The 13278-nt window shown below is 41.0% G+C and overlaps 1 protein-coding gene across 5 annotated transcripts in view; it reads left to right on the plus strand.

The window, feature by feature from the left end:
• Positions 1-13278, plus strand: part of NCKAP5 (NCK associated protein 5) — a 970844-nt gene that overhangs the window by 313111 nt on the left and 644455 nt on the right. The window lies entirely within an intron of this gene.

Here is a 13278-nt window from a genome sequence, read left to right on the forward strand (position 1 = left end):
AGAGTGATAGAAAGTGCACTTCCGAACTAATTCTGGGATGACTTAATTTGTAGAGGCTTTGTATTCATTCTGCCAGTGAACATTAAAGGAAAGTTCAGAGAAATGAAGAGCAAGTTTTAGATTCATAATTATTTCAAAAAAGAGCTGGCAAGAAGTCCCATTGCTGGGTAATCAAGGTTTCATTTTTTGAGACCAGAAATTTCCCTCCAAAGGGAACCTTTTGGAAGAGTGGTGTCAAGCAGTACACCTGTACAGTGATGGATCTGCTCGTGAAGGGCTCAGTCCACAGCTCTGTTGTCTAACCCTGCATTGAGTACTGACATGCTGTCTCACTCTGAGCAAGTCATTTGACTTCCCACCTCGGGTCAGCCATCTGTGAAGTGAAGGAAAGCTTCCAGACCTCCTCTAGAAGCAGAGAAAATAGCAGGGTAAAAGAAGCACTTAATTTTCTAGGGGTGAATATAAATTTCTGTTTATTTTATCATTAATCTCAGAATCCTTAAAAATGTTATTTTCAAATACAGTGGACATATTTTCTAAAACATTCAAGTCTTAAGCACAAGCGTGCCAACAATTATATGTTTACGTATTGACTGAATGATTATTGCCTCAAAATCATTATTCTAAAACCTCATTTTCTGTCTAAAAAGTTAGATAGAAAATGCACCATTGAGACAATTGGCTGCATAAAAAGATCTGAACATTTCATGAGCTTTTTTTTTGGCTGAAATTATTATATGCTCTTAAGTATTGATTTTTTATTCTAAAAATGAGGCATTGAACTTGATTCTGGTTAATTGGGTGCATTAGAGAGTGGGATTCTGGTTAATGGAGTCTTGCCATATTTATTTAGAATGGAATCTTTCGTTTGGTGCTTTGATGGCTTTTATCAGGCAATTTCTTTAGCTCGGGGAAAAAAAATAAAGGTGCATTTAAAAATAACTCAAGAGGAAATGTTATATTGAGCCTGTTTTCTCAGAGCACTTGACTGAAGCTTAGAGAAACAATTTAGATGTCCTCATTAGATGTAAAGCTCCAGGGTGCTCTCTGAAGTCTCCTTGAGGACACACTTTTTCTCATCACCCGGAATCTCCTTTCTTGACAGTTCAGAGATGGTGCTGTTAGACAGGGGTCTACACATGTGTGACACACATGTGAGCTAAACATAGCTGCCTGAGAAAGAACTGTCATTCCTGACAGTTGTGTAAATAGCATCCCCTCCCACCAGCTGGAAACCCATCCAAGAAACAGCCTAACCTCCACACCAGGGTCGCTGTCCTCAAACCAAAGGAACAGGAACAGAAAGGCAAAATGCTATCTTCACAGTCATTATTTGTCACTTTGTGTGTGGAAATGTGGCATGCTTCCTCCAGGGAGGAGTTGTAGTTACTGGAAGTCATTCTTGTCTGGCAGCTTTCCCCATCTTTAATGGGCACCTCAGGTGACATCAACCTGTAGCCCAGCTGCTGTTGCTAAGGTTCAGCCACTTAAAACAGGTCCTGGGATGGCTGTTTATGCGCTAAAGTGGAAAAGCAGTACCCAAGTCATCCCTGAGATTTAGCGAGGACAGAATAATTGCTTTCCTTTCAGTGGCAGGTGATGCATTTGCCACCATGGAGCAGAACATGCTGCTGCTCTCAGTCATAACGGGAGCAACGGGAGAGGAACGCAGGAGGAAATAGAAAATGTCAAAGAGCTCTGGGTTGAAAATTGCATTTTACAGATGCCATTAAGCTCTGTTGGGAGAGAAGATGAAAATGCTAATTGACAGATTTAGTTATGTTTTATTGTCTTTGAGTTGCTGAGTAAGTCATCAGATGATGTTGTTTAATCGTTAATGTTCAACTTTAGAAGAATCCATCAAGCGTTTGCCATTCATCTTTTGCCCTCTCCACAAATGTCTCTTAAACTACTAAAACCTGCCTGCAAAGAAGGAGTAGAAATATTTATATTCAGCCCAAGAACTGATAAAAGTCTTAATCACACAGCATAAGAATATTAATTATAGACTAAAAAATTGCATTTCAGTCAAGGACAATTAGGATATCTTTTAATCTTTTACCTAAAACTACATGTACACTCACATATATACACACATACTTTTGCACACATATTTGCTCATTTTTTAATCCATAAAATAAGAATAATAACAGTATATGCCACACTTTCCTCTTCCTCTTCTTCTCCTTCTCCTTCTCCTTCTCCTTCTCCTTCTTCTTCTTCTTCTTTTTTTAATGCAGGGCCTTGCACTGTAGCCCAGGCTAGAGTATAGTGGCACAATTATAGCTCACTGCAAACTTGAACCCCAGAGCTGAAACAATCCTCCCTCCTCAGCCTCCCAAGTAGGCTGAGAGTACAGGTGCACACCACCACACCTGGTTAATTTTTTTAATTTTATTTTTTGTAGAGACAGAGTCTTGCCATGTTGCCCAGGCTGATCTTGAACTCCTGGCCTCAAGTGATGCTCCTGAATTAGCCTCTCAAAGCCTTGGGTTATAGGCATTAGCTACTGTGCCTGGCCCTCAATATTTTTTAGCTGCTACTAATATCATATAATGCAGAAAGTTATATATCAAATAAAGTTAAAATTAAGAGACTTGTAAACTATTTCTTTTCTTTTTTGTTAATGGATATTTTATTATATGTTTGCAATTAAATGAATATTGAAAGCATTTTAAAAATACAACATGTATTTTTAAAAGGCAATACAAAACATGTCCTTTTTTTAATAAAAAATTATTGATACATTTAATAAGAAAAAAACAAAAACAATGTAAGCCAGTCATGGTATCTCATCCCTGTAAACCCAGCACTTTGGGAGCCTGAGGCAGGCAGATCACTTGAGCCCAGAGGTTTGAGACCAGCCTGGGAAATATGCTGAAACACTACCTCTACCAAAAAAAAAAAAAAAATTACAAAAAAAAAAAAAAATTAGCTGAGTATGGTGGCACACACCTATAAACCCAGCTACTCAGGAGGCTGAGGTAGAAGGATCACTTGAGCCTGGGATGTGGAGGCTGCAGTGAGCCATGATTGCGCCACTGCTCTCCAGCCTAGGTGACAGAGTGAGACCCTGTCTCAAAAAAAGAAAAAGAGAAAAAATTGCTTTCTTGGCCACATTCCCTCCAAAATCTGGAAACTAATACTCAGTATTACACTCTGTATTTTTCATACTGTCTTAGCCACTGGCCCCTCCAGTGAAAGTTTACTGTTCAGGGGTATAACTGGAGAGCCTTTAAAAAACTCAAATTCCTCACAAACCAGAAGAATCTCTCAGAATCCCTTTTTTAAAAGATTTCTACAGGTGACTTCATGAAATTGGGCAGAAGAGAGGTCTTGGGCAACCACAGCTCTTTCTCGTGTTTGAGGTACAGTTATGTGGCGGGCCTTTGTCTTCTTTAGTGTTTCTAAAATTCTGGAGAGTTCAGGAGTTACAAAAGGTACATAATCTGTCTCAGCATTGGATGTGATGAGTAAATTAATTCCTATATTAATTATTTCAAGGTGTCATGATACAAATGTTCTCCCTCATGTCTAACCTTAATTTGGACAATTCCAGTGGGCTTATATAGTTTGCTCATTTGCTCAGCCCATCCTCCCTTTCTATTTCTTTCCAAACGCCTTGCCCATCTTTCAACCCCCTGCCTTTTGTCAGATTTATTCTCCTTTTCTCTTCCATAACACTTAGCTATTCTTTATTAAGACCACTGGTGTCCTTGGCAGGTAAATTCCACCCGGAGCTCCCCTGTATACATCTCTATGTTATTTCTCTTTTGCTAGGCCAATTGGAAACCTGTGAGATATTTAAGGCATGCTTGGTACTCCCTCTTCTTTTAAGCATTTTCCCCAGCCCCTCCCCTTTGCTCCCTGTCTACATGGCTGTCCCCAGGTTGTCCCTTGCCCCCTCCACAGGCCTGTGGGCTGCAAGGTGGGAATAACTTATGAGGTGAGACAGGAAGCAGACCCAGATCTGGATGGCTGCTGTCAGTGAAGCCTCCGTCTCGGAGTCGCCCAAGTGTTCCACTCTCATCCCTCATCAGCCACTTGGTGGAAAATAGGATTCCTCTTTCTGAAAGCTTCATAGAGAAGAATTAATGGTAAGCTATGTGGGTAAAGGAAACAGTTAAAGGAAACTCTAAACGCTTCCTTAAAACGAATTCCTTTTTATTGTCTTTCTTTTTCTTTATAATAAAAGGCTCCTAGTAACTACAGGGTATTTCCAGATAAAGGGTATTTTTTTGTCCTAAGATTATGGACACCCTAGGGGAAGCAAATTCTAATATTATGATTGCTGCAGTTTTTCTTTCCATGAATGTTCCTAGTGTTTCATGACATTTCAGAACTGCTCATCTGAGGTTGAAATGCAAGTGCATTTTAAATTAAACATGAGGCACTGCAGCTAGTCTACCCTTTGAATAATATTTATGTATATTTTTCATTCGTAGATGGATCTGCGGACCTCACAGGATAGGTTAGGTGCTTTCACTCCTTGTTACCAACATCATAATCGATTTCACAGTGTCTGATTTTTCCCATGCTTCAATTATGTATTCATTATCGAGTGCTCTTAAATATTTCACACTTTGGCTCTCAAAGTATGTCAGGGACTGCCCAGGCAGTGGAGACTCCAGGAGCTCTATCTGGTGGCAGGACAAGTCAGAAATTGTTAGTTACTTCCAGCCTACTTCTACTTCCGCCTCTGTAGTTGAGTCTTCAGCTCTTCTCCCCTAAAATGTATTGTTTTAAATATCTTGACTCTCGTAAGAGCTCAGTTGCTCTGTTTAAAACAAGATAGATAAAAATCCCAGTCTATGTCAAGTTTCTGTATATTGTGCTTTCTTCTTCCCCCAAGCCTCAACCCTCTCTATTCTCCATCTGAAAATGACATAATGAGAGTGGACATGCAGCGAATTTGGGGGACTGAGAACAGGATTTACAATTTGTAGCACCTCCTATAAATCAACATGAAAAAATGACCATAGTCTGCTGCCAGTGGGAGTCAGCATGTTGGCATGAAAAGAATACAGCTTTGGAGGCAGAGGAACATTGTTTCAAATCTTGGTTCTACCAGTCAGGTAACTTGGGGCCAGATGCTGGTAGAGAGACGGCAGGTTGATAATCATTAAGCTCTGAAGACGTGGCGAGTATTTGGTCTACATCAACCGGGGCACTATTTGGGACTGTATAATCTTTGTGGAGGAAGCTGTCCTGGGCATTGTAGTATGCTTGGCGTCTTCCCTCGCCCCTACCCACTAGCAGCCAGTACCAGCCTCTCTCTTCCAGGTATGACAGCCAACAGTGTATCCTGGGACACAAAGTCATCCCCCTTTGAGAAGCATTGGTCTTACACATTCACTTTTAGTCTTCACAGGAGAAGCCCTGCAGGTACTCATGCCACTACTATCTTATAAAGAATCCAAGGCTAAGGAAGGAAAGATATTTAAGCACTTAACAAAGGTCCTGAGAATTTTAGCCAACTATATTAAATATATTTACCAGTTTTTCAGAGATACAGAAAACCTTAACAAATATTCTTTCCTACATTTAGATGGAGAGAGTTAATTTTATTCTTTTCTTCCATTACTAACACTGTTGTTACATTTTGTAAGTCTCAAGAAAATTTATGTACTCGGCCCGACCAGTGTATTAAGGATACAACCTGCAGAAGAACCAGGGCCAAAAACCTGCATTTTGTCTTCAAAACACTAACATTAGACAGCATTGCCACTGGGATGTGACTATTACCATACCTTTGCCTAGAATTGGGATTTGCATCCTTCCAAGGTCCTTTCATACCTAACTGCATAGAGAGAAGGGAAAAAACAATTCCAGATGCTGAAGACACAGCATTTGGTAGCAAGTCTTCGGAGGAACAAAAGGGAAAAAGAAACAGCCCTAGTGGGAGCGGTATTGTGCTTCCATCTGTTAAGCAACAAATTCAGGCAGGAGAAGAGCAGGCAGCTGAGAGCTCGGCCCGGAACTCTAAATTAGATTCCCAGTATTTCCTCTGTTTGCCCATCCACAAGAATCACCTGGGCTGGCTGTAAATACCAAAGTCCCTTTCCTAAATATTCTGATTCAGAGGGTTTGAAGTTGTGCCCAGAAACAGGTATTTTGAAGAAGATTCCCAACTGAACTTATGATCAATAGGGTTAGGAAGCACTGAAGTCGACATCCTGGTACTCAGAAGGTGGTTCCCAGGCTGACGGCAGCAGCAGCAGCTGGGAGTATGTTAGAAGCCAATTCTTGGCCAGATTCTGATTTGGTTAGTCTGAAGTGGAATCTGAGATGCTGCGTTTCCGGCAAGCATCCAGGAAATGCTGCTGTTTCTGGTGAATGCACTCCACTGTGAGCAGCCAGGATGCTGTAGACTTTACGCAGGAAGACATATCAAAGATAAGTCATTAAATCCTGCTCTGTGAGTGCTGTTAAGGCTGTAACAGACAGGTCATTAGAGATGGGCTAGAGGTTAGTGAAGATGAGAGCCATGGAATGAGAGGAGCCTTTATATTAATAACCATAATGCCCGGGATTCCAGGTTTCTGCAAAGCATTTCAAATGAAGGCTGGAAAATGTCTCTGAGGGAAGGGAGGACTGTTCTCTGCTGTTACAGGACTCTTACTCTGACTGTCCCCAATTTACCAGCTCTGTGACCAGCTTTGTTGTTTTTCAATCAAGGATATCCTGAGTGATTGCTGTTCCTCTGCCAGAAATGCTGAGCAATTCATCCCTAAAGTGGCCCACCATTCAGAGTGCTGAATGATTCTGTTTATGTATTAACTATGAGTGCTGAAAGACAGCATCATTACTGGCCCTCTAGTGACAGCCATTTGGGTCGTTCCAGCTTTACCAGCTCCAGCACATACCATCAACAACTTCTTTTTGATGACATCAGGCAAAAATGAACATTGCAAGCATTTTTAACAGGGGGGTCATATCCAAACACAATGTATGATGGGTCCAGGTGTGAGTACTCAAATGCTGAAGGTGGGAGGCCAAGGCTAGCAGAGATGCCATTCTTGTGTTAGTCTCATTGGTTCTGACGGGATCCAGTGTCCATCATTGAACCAATTGACATCTCCTTCAAATGTGATCTGTTAACTGGCTTTCATTCAGGTCACAAACTCCACCCTGGGAGCAGGTGGAGTGCACAGAGCTGGGGAGGAGTGATCCCCCCAAGGAAGGGGGCTTGATATACTGGAAAATAACAAATGTCCAGTGCATGTACCCAACAATAGTTTGGAGCAATGCAACACCCCTACAACCAGCATACGGTAGGCTGTAGAAACTAGAGATGCAAGAGCGTAGGGAAGGCTTGGGTTGAAATAAAAGTGAGTAAGCAGCACAAGGAAATCCCTCAGGAAACATCTTAAAGTCCCTGTACCAAAAGGGATGCCAATTTCTGTTAGAAGAGTAGTTTATTTTCAGGTTTATGTAGGTACTCAAGGGAATATATAAATGCTGTCTTCATAAGCTGCAGTCATCTAGTTTTCTTCTTACTTTGTGTTTGGATCCATCTTTCCCTGAAGGCCAGAGCACACACTTTGGAGACACAAATTCCTGGTTCAAATTTCTCTGGCTCTTTCCCTGCATATTAGGAAAGTAGCTTAATGTGGTAAAGCTATGGTTCTGCATTCCAGTGCCTTCCTCCCAGGTAGTTGTAAAGGTTGAATATGGCAGTGATGGAAGGGAACACTGTCCATTTTCATCACAATTATATCCAACAGATCCTAGCACTACACATAACAGGTGCTCAGAAGAATTCAAGTGAATAATCAAATAAATACATTTTAAAAGTACTTGGCAGGCCGGGCGCAGTGGCTCTTGCTTGTAATCTCAGCACTTTAGGAGGTCAAGGCAGGTGGATCACCTGAGGTGAGGAGTTCGAGACCCACCTAATCAGCATGATGAAACCCTGTCTCTACTAAAAATACAAAAATTAGCTGGGTGCGTGTAATCCCAGGTACTTGGGAGGCTGAGGTAGGAGAATCGCTTGAACCCGGGGGTGGGGGTTGCAGTGAGCTGAGATCGTGCCACTGCACTGCAGTCTGGGTGGCAGAGCGAGACTCCATCTCCAAAAAAAAAAGTACTTAGCATACAGTATGTGCTTTAGAATGTACATATTTTTTCTTACTGAGTTACAACTGGTGTTCATGTATGACTCTGCAACAAACTTTTATTTGTCTGAAATCAGGCCTTCTTTGTGATACATAAGTGAAAACTTTAGAGGAAATTCTGGGAATTCCTCTTTGTGCCTCAGCAACTTGCCTGGGTTTCAGAAGCACATCTTCCAGCCTCACAACTGCAGAGGATACAGAAAGGCTGAAGTTTTCCCGAAGTCTTTCTGGCTATTCTGTCTGACTCAGCAGCCAGCTATGAAACAGACTTTCCTACTTCTGAAAAAAAAAAATCATTTAAAATAATTTTTGTGTAATTCCAAGTAAATATTTAAAACATGTTTTCTCAGTGAGTCAGTTTTGCTTTCACAAAATAAGCCTCAGTGAAACCTAAATGCCACTCATGCCTCCTGCCCTCTCAAAGTGGGGTGTTTATGATCCCCTTGAGCCATCCCCAGAGGTGGAATCCATCTGTTTGCACAGCAGGCCTGGTTCGTGTCTCATCCAGTTCTGGCTTGTGCCGGAATAGGTAAGGGAAATTTCATGCAGTCTAGCCTTCTTCTTAAAGTTTTCATCTCAGACTTTGGTTGTAATTTGGAAACCTCCTGGGGCCAAGGGGCGTGTGTGTGTGTGTGTGTGTGTGTGTGTGTGTGTGTGTGTGAAGGCGGGTATTTTTAGAAGCTGAACCTGGAAATGAGTATTTCTGTCTGGAGCTCAGAGTCTATCACACATAGCTAGGACAACTTTGTGCCATCCCAGAAGTTTTGGGGAATTTCTCGGGACATAATACCAAATTGCTGATGCCAGGCCTTGGGTGGGACAAATGCTTCTTACACTGAGAAACTGAGATCAGCCAAAGAGGCTCAGGTCTCATAGGAAAACATTAGGAATTGCTTGATTTATAACAGGTGTCCACAGAGCCTCAGCCTTTACAAATGTGATTCTGGCTGGGACAGTGATTCAATTCAGTTTACCTCTCTGTCAGATTCCCCAGGCAACTTCACTGGTTCCGTCCATTTATTTGGCTGCCAATAGTGTCCCTATCCCCTGCCGCAACTGTATGCTGAGGACATAGGTGGCACAGGAGAAAGGTGTGCCTGCCTCGAGATGCAGTTGGCACTAATGAGAGCTGGTACACACTGAAGGGCAGGGATTTTGTATTTGATCCATTAACTCACATTAGGAAACAGTTGTATAGTTTGCATATAATCATTCTCCCCTCTTTAACACAGCCTATCCCTGCCTCAGCATTACCTTGATCCAACCCTTGCTAACGTTATCAGCTTCTCCAACAAAGGATAAGGAGGAAAACCCTAAAATGCTAGTGCTAGCAGCTGGAATAAAAACGTGAGAGGCAAAAGTACAATATGATATGTAAATTGTTTCCATGATCCATAGAGCTAGTGTTTGCTGAGATCTCTCTTTGTGTCAGACATGACGTTAACAATTTTTCCATGCTTTTTCTGATTTAATTGATTGGTTCTCAAAGTGGATCCCTGGGCCAGCAGCATCAACATCCACCTCACCTGACAGTTTGTTAGAAATGCAAATTCTCAGGTTTCATCTCAGATGTGCTGAATCAGAAATTCTTGGGGGTGGGGCCCTGCAGTTTGTTTTAGCAAGCTCTCCAGGTGATACTAATGGTTTGCTAACCTCTGATCTGGCCTCATCTGCTGATTTTACAAATAAGGAAATAGGCCCAAAGGAGTCCAGGTCCACATTGCTTCTTTGCATCCTAGGGGATTTCTATGTGTCCTAGGGTCTGATCCTCCCAGGATAGATTCTCAAATGCAATTGTTAGAAGAATATTCTGTATGGGCAGTGAAAACTACTAGAAAAGATAATTTTTCAACTTCTAATGATTTAGTGTAACATTGTGTTTTCAACTACCCACTCAGATAGTGTTACTTGAACTCTATCAGCCCAGGTTCTCATCAGCAACACGGAGACAGACACGCTGTTTTAGGGGTATGTTGTAAAAGATAATTGAGCAAATTTCATAACAGTGTTGAAAATAAAGTATCATATAAAATGTACTTATCAATTATCTTCTTGTAAGTTCACTCTCTAAGCTTTGATTTTTACCTGCCTCTGGATCTCAATCGCAAATGATACCTTTATGCTGTTAAATGTCTGTAACTTACTGCATAGAACGTTTTTGCATCTGCACTTTGTCTCATTCTCCTAGGCTAATGGTGATGTTTTCAGCGGAGTGCTATTTGCATAGTGGGTACAAAAATATTTGACTTAACTACTGGTGTTTTTACAGGTTAGAAAGACTATGCCTATTAATAAAATCTATTAGCCTTTCTGCTGAAAAAAACTTTAAGATGGGCTTTACAAAAATGACAAAAGTGGGACTGACACTCACTTTACAAAATGGCTTATAAGACAAAGTATGAAATGTATAAAAACTAGAAACGTGCAAATTTTTATAAGAATGTAATTTTTGACGTGGGCCAAGCTGCATGAATGTTAAGTTTTACCTAATTAAGTTTAATATTGAGCTAAACAAGGTGTAGTTGAGAAGGCAGTACTAGCAAATAGAGTGAATTAAATCAATACTGTTATGGAATTAAGAGTTCATCTGGCTATCTTCCTGTTTGTGTTTTGTCTTGTTCTTTTAGCTTAAGTGGGATAACGAAGAAAAGGGTTAAATGCATTGTATGTGGCTAGGGGATATTGAATTCTTGAGCTTGGGCTTTAGCAAGAACAAGGTGATTGAGCTATTTATTGAAACCAATGGAGTCAGGTACTTTTTTTTTTTTTTGCATTTCTTTTTTTTTTTCTGTGAATTTCTTTTCTTTTCTTTTCTTTTTTTTAACAGCCAGCCACAACAGAAAACTGGATATCTCCGTGGGCAGCCAGGCATTCATTTCCCGTTTTTCTCTTCTTTTATAAAATATTTCTACCATGTCTGTCTTTTCAGTCTAAGGGATAGATGTGGTCTTCAAATGTATGGCTTTGGGTTTTTCTTTTTCCTAAAATCATGCTACTAAAACCTGGTTTTGTCATTGTAAGCTTAGTATGACAAAATGCTTGAAAACTCAAGATTCTATAGCAACAGCGTTTTGTGATCCTCTGGGAAAAGACAACATGAATGTTCAGGTGCAGCCTTCACTTTTAATAGCAGGTTGCGAGGTAAGTTTAGGTAATAAACCTGGGACCGCCACAATGATCCAGTGTGGAGTAGGTAGAAAGCAAGAATATAACTGAGCCTAAGCCAGGTAAAGTGCTAGTCCCACTGAAGGGTCCTGAGTCTAATCGCAGATTGGGTGGGGGGCAGGGGATGGTGGATGTGATGCAAACTGGTGTCTTTGAGGCTCTGATCTGGGGAGGTGACAGTTGGAGCCCTCTGTCAGTCCTCAGGCAGCTGGAAACCCCTTTATTCCTGAGCAGTCCACCTGGGTTAAGGCAAGACATGGGTCAGCGATCAGGCTGACTGACAGGAGCCTCTGCTTCTTTAGTGGATAGCAAATGAGCATACACGACTCTTGGGGATGGAGCTAGTCCATAGCACTAGAGGTTAGGGCTGAGCCCACTCCCAGTGAGGAATTTGAAGCATTGTTAGGAAAACTGACACCCACAGGAATAGGCAAACAGCCTGGGAGGCATGGGGAAACGTGTGATCGTGGTAGACTGACCAACTCACCTGGTTTGCTCAGGACTTCTCCAGTATTATTACTGGAAGTTTCATGCTATGTGAAATGTCTCAGTCTTGGCCAAATGGGAGTGAGCTACAAGTGGCCAGGAGGCATAAAGGACCTAATTCTTCTATAGCCTGGCAAATATAACAGACATAGGACTTTGACAGCAAGAGGAGGTCTAGAGAGCCCCCCGACTAGTAGGGACATTTACAGAGTGAGGCAGGAAGAGCCAACATGCTGCAAGTCCAAATTTTCTCCAAATTGGCAGCCTGGGGCAGGAAGGGACTAAGCAGTAATTAGACTTTAGAGATACTCCAAAATAGAAGTTTGGCTTTGTTATTCTGATAAATATTAAATGATAGCACTGAGTCCTTCCAAAATAATTAGAGGGTAAAAGAGTATCTGGCTAATGATAGCTGAGACAGCCTAGTTGAAAAAGCAGAATGCTCCACTGCCTCTACTTCTTGTGATTTCTGCATCTAGACAAGTGCTGTCCAGAGACAGAGAACCCTCCTACCTCTTGTTGCAGTTGGTTTTACTTGACCAGAATGAATAACAATCCTGAGGCTGGAATTAGATTCACCTGCAATTTACCCTCAATTTGCAGTCTTTCGGTCATAAAAATGAAGGTTCTTTTCATGTTAACTAGCCTTATTCTTGAGTGTGATTCGTTATTATAGCAAATTTAATTTTGCATGAAAAGCATGATAACTAATTATATAGCATTTGCATACTCAGAACAAATTCCCAAAAATATTTGCATAAATTTCCTGATGTTCCATTTGACTCTTTAACAACCTCATCATAGTAAATTGCCTTCCTAAATTGATTTAACACATCTGCCTTGTCTAAGAGTGGCTGATTTTCATGAAAAATAAGGATTAGAATAGTTACATTACTATCCACTGGTAAGTGAACTGTCTGTGTTGCTATCCCAAATATGTATTTTAAAAGGGAATTTCTGACTTGTGTGACTCCCAATACAAAGAACTTATATGAGCCCAGGTGTCTCTTCAAATCCCAAATAGTGTGCAGTCCACTCATTGAATGGTTTAGCTGCATAAGGCTTTGAGATTAGATAATTTAAAAAAAGAAAGCAACATCCCAGGTGCACCTGCATCATATTTATCATGGGTACTTCTCTCGTGCTGATCTTTAAAACAGCACCTACATCATTAAGTACAAACGTAGGCTTCACAGCAGGGCAGCTATTGCTGGTTTTGCATTATTTTAATTAAACTTCAGTGTTTCACCTGATGCAAGGTCTGATTTCCCAGCCCTCTACCTCAAAAATGAGATATTTTGAAAAGAAACCTTGAATTGTTCATCAATGCTGATAGTAATTCAAATTTACTATAGCATCAAATGATTACTCTTGAAAATGTGGGGAGTGTAAGTGGTGGCTCACACACCAGGAATAAATGATTGTAATGATGGGTTAATTGGACTATTGAACAGTCGTTCTTAAGGTTTAGTGGGATCAGAATCACCTGGAGGGCTCCTAAAACCATAAA

This window comes from Aotus nancymaae, unplaced genomic scaffold, assembly GCF_030222135.1.
Source record: "Aotus nancymaae isolate 86718 unplaced genomic scaffold, 86718_ANA_hifiasm-v0.15.2.pri h1tg000029l, whole genome shotgun sequence".
Taxonomy (NCBI): Eukaryota; Metazoa; Chordata; class Mammalia; order Primates; family Aotidae; genus Aotus; species Aotus nancymaae.